Here is an 8656-nt window from a genome sequence, read left to right on the forward strand (position 1 = left end):
TCTGGTCCCCGGTCTCACCTGCTGAGCTGGTTCCAGCTCTTCGAGCCTCTAGGAGGAGGAGCTGTTTCCCACAGTCGGCACCTGAGCAGGACTTGACCCCCTGGCCGCCCACCTGAGCAAGTGGGAACCCTGGAATGTAGTTCCCGGCCTCTACTCCCCGATCCCATCCTCCTGTCCCTTCTCCCCCTGAGCTCTGCTGGCCAGGCACCTGTCCCTGCCCGAGCCCTTTGGTGGCTGCCTCCCCATGTTGCCCTTGTCAACCTCTCAACAAATCTGCTTCCTGTCACCCTTTTGTGGTCCGTGCACCAGGCACTGGCCTGGGAGGGGCTCGATGGTCCCACACTCCCTCCTGCCACTGGGCCTTTTATGTGCTGTTCCCTCTGCCTGGAATGCCTTTCCCCTTTCTCCAAATTTCATCCCATTGCCCCCTGATTCTTTGCGTGTCATCACAAATGTCACTTCTGGAAAACTTTCCCCGACCTCTCTTGCTAGGCTGAATCATTTCACGTTCTCCATTTCCTGTTCTTACAGCTCTTGTACCTGTTTAGAGCACTTACCCAAATTTGTACATCTCTATTCATTGAGCAACTGCTCCTCTAGTGCCTCTAGTGTGTTGGCCCCGTGAGAGCTTACTGTCTGTGGTGCCCAGCATCCAGCACGGTGCCCAGGGTCCAGCAGGTGCCTGAACGTCCAGCACGGTGCCCAGCGTCCAGCAGGTGCCCAGCGCTGAGCCTGGACTCATGGGATCAGCCAGTGAACAAGCCGATGAATGAATGTGGCATATGTTGCTGCTCCTGCTCTATAGCTTGAAAACGGAGGCACAGTAAGGGGATGTCACTGGGCCAAAGTCCCACTTATTAGAACCGGAAAACCAGGGCTAGTATCATCTGGTTCCGCCCCCTACCTGGAAGCAGGATCCCTACTCACAGGTACCAATCTCTGCTTACCTGCTACCACACACAGGGGTTTTCCTTCCTTAACGAGCAACAGGGGCCGCAGTGAAGATTTGACGTCTTTGCTGCATCGGTCTGTGATGCCCAGACGTCCCTAGAGCCTCTCCTGTCATTTGTGCTGGATTATTGGGACCTACTGTCCGGGAAGACGGTGCATCGGGCTTTCTGGCTGGCCCCTGGCATGCCTGGTTCTGTGCATCGATTTCCAAGCTCAGCCTAGAGAGGATGCTGCCACCCCACCCGGACTCACCCTTTCCTCCATGCCCTCTTCCCGGGTCCCGTGTATCTCTTACGGGTGGTTCCGGCCCCACCTCCTCCAGGAAGACTGCAGGGCCTGCTTCCTCCTTTGGGCAGTCTGGGGCTCTCCCCGTGCCCTACAAGAACAAGGGAAACAGAAGGAAACGTAGGCACCAGCTTGTGTCACTTGATCTGTGAGTTTACAGAGGACCAGAGAGGAGATGCAACCTGCCAATATCACATAACTGATAGATAACTTGCTGACTTGGGGCCATAATGCACTTTTTTTTTTTAATTTGTGCACTTTTAATTTGATTCTTTTTTTTTTTTTTTGGTTTGTTTTACCATCTTTGAGGACGAGGGAAAATGAACAAACTCTGGAAATGTGGTAATAGACATCAAAGATCTTTTTGAGCAGAATGCATCCTTTGGAGCCTAAGGTTGCAATTTGAAACGGGTACAAAGATTTATGTACAAGGATGCTCATCACAGCCTTGTTTATGAGGGCAAAAAACTGGAAATAGCTTGGAGGTCCAACGCAGAGATTGGTTAAATAAATTATGGTGCATTCATGTGATGGAATACCATACAGCCATTAAAAATGATGGCCCAGTAAAAGAATATTTAACGCCATGGGGAAATGTGCACAAGATATTGTTCGGAAGGGAAAAAAAAGCAGGCTGCAAAAATGCTCCATATGCCTCTGACTTTGCTCAAACAATTATTAAAGAAGAAAGTCCAGGCCCACCAGGGTTATTTATGATACTGTCTCACTGCAAGGCACCCGCCTCATTAATTCCTATTTCAGTGTGGCTTCGGTGGAAAGCACGAGAATTTAATGTCTGAAGGTTTGATTCTGAGTCTAGTCTGGCCATCTAGCAACCGGGCGACCGTGGAGCTGTGGGCCTCGCTTTCCCTCATCTGTGATATGGGAGTAAGAACATTCACGTGAATGCTGTCGGAAGGATTGCGGAGATAGCGTGTGCATGTGTGAAGCGTCTTGTAAACCGTATGGTGCTGCACAGACATCGAGAGCCCTGGGGATATCGTTCCCTGATGAAACTGAGGACTCCAGGAGGGCCACGGGAGATAACGCTCCCCCCCTGCCCATGCCGTCACTCTGCGGCCAGCACAGCGCCTAACACGCCGATGTGCACAGGAGCACAGGTGCAATCACCCACCGAAACCCCAGGTCTGCCCCTGTACCCCTTCTGGACATCTCTGCCTGCCCTGGGCTGGGCTCAGCATCCCCCAGGGGGAGAGGGAGTGGAGCTGTGGGTGATGCTGAGTGCCGGCCCTGTTTGGGTGGTCTGTTTGGGTGGAGCTGTGCGGGGGGGACACCGGGGGTGGCTCCGAGCCCAGAGCCAGCCAGGAGACCGTGGTCCTCCGCCCCCAGGACCACATTAGCCCCCTCTCTGCCTCCCCAGGCTGGGAGGAGCGGGGGTTCGCTGGACAGCAGCGGTACCTGCCCTCACCTGTGGGGGCTTGTCCTGCCCACCTACAGGGTGGGAGGGGCCAGCCGCGCCTCCCTTCTGAGTTTTGCTGCTAGGGAAGTGAGCCCTAGCCCAAGCGGTCAGGACGTGACCTGCCCTGAATCCTACAGTTGCCGATTTAGAACCAGACCCCGGGCTCTTCCCACTGGCCCTCCCCCGCTGCCCCTGCTGAGGGAGGGACTTTCTGCCAACTCCGTCAGAAACTTGGGGTTTCTTTGAGGCTCGCAGCGGGCACAACTGGTTCTTTCTAGCATTCACTTCCTTTCTCTGGTTATTCGTGTTTCCACTCTGTGCCGGCTCCAGACTAGAGTCTGGAATTGGGTTTTGGTTTTTCTGGTAGGGTGATAGACAGATACGACCTTTCCTGCCCATGGGCAGGGGTCCCAGTGTGGAGGAAAGATACTGTAGGTGCACCCGTTCCCCTACCTGCTGTCCTGTGACCAGTGATGACCACTGCAGAGACTTTGGTACTCCTCCCGGTTCCTCTTTCCAGTGACTTGCCAATGAGGGAACAGAGGACTGATCCCTGCCTCAGATAGAACAACTTTGCTGTGCAATGATTTACTCCTCAGAGCTTCCGGTCAGGCCGGGCCAGCTCCTCCCCTTTCTATCCTGTTCCACCCCCTCATGCTGGGTTTCCCAGAGAAGCACTCCTTCCATGGCCTTGTGCCTCTGAATCCCTGCCTCAGGCTCTGCTTAGGGGAAAACTTACATGAGACAGATGGGAACCTGGGACATGCTGTATCTAAATATATCTAAATATAACTCATGTAAACACTACTCATGGAGGCTCTGAGCTTAAATAGAACAGTCTCCAAGCATATTGTTTTTGGAGAGAGAAAATAACTAGGCTACACCAGAAAGCCTGGTAAAGACTGGATTAAAAGTGAAACCTGGAAATTCTCTGGCTTTGGCCTGGCCAAAGCTAATACACGTTCATGCAGATGTCCACGGCCAGGAGGACAGGGTCTGAAGGTGGGTGTGCTGCACACAGGGAAAACCAACCGAAATCAGGCCCGATGGATCCAGGTGGCACCTACCGGCCCCCAGCCTATGGGACAGGGAGTGCAGGTCAAGCCTGTGCCAGCCTCTGGTGGCTGTTTGCCCAGCCAGCACCCCAGCGGCTCCTCCCAGATCTTGCTACTAGAACCCACAGGGAATTCTCCCGATCACAGGGACTGGCTTGTGGCTCAGCACTGAGTGGAAGGCTTTTGGCCTGGTCACTTCCCATGTCCTTTCAAAGCCTCCTCTGGGAAGCCCACAGGGCATGCTCCCTTCTCTAAGTGTCTCCAGTCCTGACGGTAGGCAGGCTTGAGCTGAGCTGGATCATTTAGGAGCAGCTGGAAACAGGGGTCCCTAGGGGATGGGACACTTATTGGACCCACCTGGGTGCACAGGATGGGCACACAGTAGAAAGCAGACACTGGAGAAATGCCCACCTTCAGGGTGGAAAGACCTGGGCCGTCAGACATCAGACATCCCCCAAGCTCCCATTCATCCTTCAGGTCACAGCATAGATGTTCCCTGTCTCAGTCATCACCTGTGACCAGATATTCGGCATCGGTTGCTCTGACGGCTGGAATGCCTGGTCTCGATCTGTTGTATCCTAGCGCTTGCTACACAGCCAGGCACGTAGAAGTTGCTCAATAAACGCTTCTCCAGAAGTGGCCCACCCCAAGTTGAAGGGTGGATGCTCCACATGGGCGGGTCCCGTGTCTTTCTCACATATGTGCCAGACCAGCAGTGTGCAGTGAGAAGGGGCCTGTCGAGGGAGCCAGGACACCCTGGGGTGGCAGGGCACAGAGGCTGGCTGCGGCCACCTGAACGAATGAGGCTTATTTGAGGATATCCGTGGCCACGTGGAGGGTCAGGATTCCACTGACTGAGCCCAGTAACACGGGCTATCCCTTCCTGTGAACACTCACTGATTCTCAGGCACCGGGCTAAGCATCTCGTACACACTATTTCACGTGTGCCGTGGACGAGGGCTGGCGTTCACATCTACCCCCTCTGTGGGCAACAGCCCATCTTCACGGTGTCAGGTCTTAGAAGAAGGGCAATTCCAGGCCCTCCCCGTCAGACACTGAGGGGGTAAATCTTTCCTCGTCCCCCCCTAGGTAGGGACGGTCAGGAGGCGAGTGGAGATCCAAGTTGACCGCCGGGACACCCTCCCCGATTTGGATCCGCAACGGGTGAAGGTGGGTTGGCCTGCCCAAGGTGGGTCCACCGGGCCCGCAGGAGTGAGGTTGTGAAGGCTGGTCTTGGCTGCACTCGAAGCTCTTAGCCGCGAAGCATGGAGCAGTCGGCCTCACCCAGATCGAGAAGGCTGCCATGGTCCCGGGGCAGGGGAGGGCCTGTGTTATCTGTCACCCCCTCATCAGGAGTTCCGAGATGGTGACTCGGCAGCACGGCCCTGTGTTTGCTTCTCTCCGTGACGGACCACTTTTCCTCCTGTCTGATGAACTGTGGCCGGATGCCCGGGGAGCAGAGCCCTGCCACGTGAGGTGTGGCTTCCCCTGCTGGAGGGGCAGGTGGGGGGCGGGCTGGGGTGGGGCAGTTCACACTGAACAACCCCGCTTTCAGTGTGGTGGGTGGGACTCATGCTGGAAATCACCGTGAGTGGAGACAGACGTGTGCGGGAGCGGCCAGGAGGCGGTGGGTGGCCCAGCCGGTCATTGGACGGAAGGCTGGGGGCTCAGAGAGAGGAGGGGTTCTCACACACGTGGCCCTCTCCCCTCCAGGGCTCCGCCAGGGCCCCGGGTCCCACGAGCTGTGCCCTCCTCACGGTGACACAGCCCAACCCCACCGCAGTCTCCCGGTCTCCCCATCTGGCCCCAACACCCCCATTAATCACTGGGTAAAAAGCCTTGGCTTTCTTAAGCGGGAGGCGCTTTGTGGGACATTACCTAAGTTATAATCCAATTACACAGTAATTACATTGGGATGACTCTATAACTACAGCATTAATTAACTTTGATGGCTCCCATAAATTATGTGGGAGACCGATGGTGGGGAGAGAGAGGGTGGGTGTAGTCCAGTGGGTGGGAAGGTGGGGCTGAGTCGTAGCCCTGGAGTCAGGAGCTCTCTGAGGGATGGTAAAAGAGGGAGAAAGGTTGTTAACACACTCCACGGCCCCTTAAAGCATAGTCTTCAGGGCTGGGAGCGTCTCCAAGGTCGACCACCCCAAATGTGCCCCCTCACTGTGCTTGAACCTTTTTGCTGGGATGTGAATGGCACCTGTACCAAAAAACCAACCACTGTCTCTTAAGGCAACGCCACGTGGCATAGGACTAGTACGGGCTTTGGGACTTTGGCCAAAGTCCTGCCCTTCCCTGAACTTCAGCCTTGCCGTCTGGAAAGGGGCAGGGGCAGTCTGCCTTACATGATGCTGTGAGGCACAGATGTGATGTGGACACACAACCTCTCGCCCAGTGTCAGCCAGTAGAAATATAACGTGTGCTGCCAATGTGAGACACATGTATCATTTTATATTTTCTAGAGGCCGCGGTAAACAAGTGAAAAGGAACGGGTGCAATTCGTTTTAATATATTTTACTTAATCTGGTAGACCCAAAATACTATTTTAAGACGTAGCCAATGTAGGAGCGCCTGGGTGGTTCAGCCCGTTAAGCATCCAACTCTGGATTTTGTCTTAGGTCATGATCTCATGATTTGTGAGATCGAGTCCCACACTGGGCTCTGCGCTGACACTGTGGAGCCTCCTTGAGATTCTCGCTCTCTGCTCCTCCCCCATTCTCTCTCTCTCTCTCTCAAAATAAATAAACTTAAAAAAATAAAATGTAATCCATGTAAAGAAGTGTTAATGAGATATTTTGCCTGGTTTTTAAAATACGAAATGTTCGAAATCTTGGGGCGCCTGGGTGGCTCAGGTCATGATCTCGCGGTCTGTGGGTTCGAGCCCCGCCTCGGGCTCTGTGCTGACAGCTCAGAGCCTGGAGCCTGTTTCAGATTCTGTGTCTCCCTCTCTCTGACCCTCCCCCGCTCATGCTCTGTCTCTCTCTGTCTCAAAAATAAATAAACATTAAAAAAATAAAATAAAATAAAATAAAATATGAAATCTTTGAAATCTGGTGTATAATTTACAATTACTGAGCAGGGCTCAATCGAGTGCTCCGGAGCCACATGGGGCTGGCATGTGAAGTGTGCTTGGCAAACAGTCGGCGACACTCTGCGCATCCCCTTCTCCATCGCCGAAGCCTACAAAGCCTGTCCTCCACTGTCCCTCTTAATCTCTGAGACCATCTTTCACGCTGGGGGGAGTGTCGCCCACGTTTCCTGGAGCCTCAAAGTTCTGTCGGTTGAGCGCATTCAAACCACGATCAAGTCCTCTCTTCCAGCTTTCAAAACACATCCTGAATCTGACCACTTCACCACCACCACCTTCTCCACCTCCACCGTCCAGGCTACCTCGGTCTCTCCCAGGATCCCAGGACGGGTCCTACCAGTCTCCCTCCTCCTGCCATTCTCTACCGAGCAGAAATAAGAGCCTCGGTCAGATGCCATCCTGGACTCGTCTCTTATATAGGTTGCCCCCAAAGCAGGGGCTGTGACAAGGACTTGGGAGCAGCTAGTGGATGGGGGAGGTGGGCCCAGGCAGCATCGCTGAAGTCTCTGGAGACAGAAGGGGAAGGAAGAGGGGCTGACAGGGCAGTGTGTTGTTGTCGTTGCTGCTGTGAGGCACGGGGACTCCATTCTGCCGGATTTCTGAGAAACATGCAGAATGCCCTCCTGGATTGTCCCGGAAGGATGGGACTTGGGCTCATTTATCCACTGGCTCTGTCCCCGCTGGTTTAGGTGGCTTTTCAGGAGTTAATTCCCTTGCTTTTTAGGGTTAAGCTCCTGTGCAGGCTCAGGGGGCTCCCCCAGTATCAGAGAGAGCCCCGGAGCAGAACGGGGCTGGGAGGGGTGAGCCACATGTGCTTGAGGGGGGCCCTGTCGGGGGGGGCGCACCAGGCTGAGGCTGGGACCAGAGGGGTGCCCTGATGTTGATGTCAAGGGGGCAGTGGAGGTGGTGAGGGGCGGGGGAGGAGGTGGGGGTGGTGAAGCGTGTCTGCCCCACCTTTGCGAAATGTTTCAGAGGCCTTTGGTTGTGCTTAGAATAAAACTGAGCCTCTTTATTTAGCCAAATAAAATTTGGCCATTTGGCATGGCCTTTGAAGCTCTGCCCGATCCCGCTTCTAAGTACCTTCTCTACTTCCCCCCTCGCCACTCTCTCCACACCCCCTGCCCTCGAGCTTTGCCGGTCTTCTGTTAGTTTCTAGAAAGTTCTCAGCTCTTTCCTGCCTTAAGATTCTGCACTAGCTTGTTCCTTCTGCCGGTAGTGCTTTGCCCCGGACGGTGCGTCTGGCTTCTCCACCTCCCAGTCTCCCCTCCCGTGTCTCCCGCTTCCTTGACCCTCCCGCTTGAAGCTGCTGTCCTACCACATCCTCCTCCTTCCATTTCCTCACAGTTCTCGATAATTCCTGAGGTTATCGGATTCAGGTTTTTCCAAACTTGCCAGAGGCGAAACCCACGAAGCATGATCCCGGTCCCTCTTTTCAGAGGTGACCCCAAGCACCTAGTATAGAATATGGCACTCAGAAGGTGCCCAGGAAATGTTTCTTGACTATTTGGGTGGCCCGACTCCCCTCTTCTCCTGGACACTCCACCGTGGACATCATCTGTGTGTCCCCCAAGCAGAGGGGAGCTGTGACCTGAGCCCTGGAGGAGAAGAAGAGGTCTGTCCCCTCCTTGCCCTGTGCACCATGCCTCTATTAATGTAGCCTGAGGTCCCGCTGGACTTTCGACCTACATACGGTGCTGAGGACGGATAGTAACTGAGGTTGACCACTGTGGCCTCATACTCTTGGCCTGGTGCTGGGGTGGGAGAGCTTGCGGTTGATGAAGGAGCAGGAGCCACAGAGACGGGGATAGCCCACAAACTGGGGAGATAAGAGGGACAGAAGGCAGTTTC

This window comes from Lynx rufus, unplaced genomic scaffold (genome assembly GCF_022079265.1).
Source record: "Lynx rufus isolate CCGP_SWC_20201006 ecotype Redwood Valley unplaced genomic scaffold, mLynRuf1.p SCAF_11, whole genome shotgun sequence".
Lineage (NCBI taxonomy): Eukaryota > Metazoa > Chordata > Mammalia > Carnivora > Felidae > Lynx > Lynx rufus.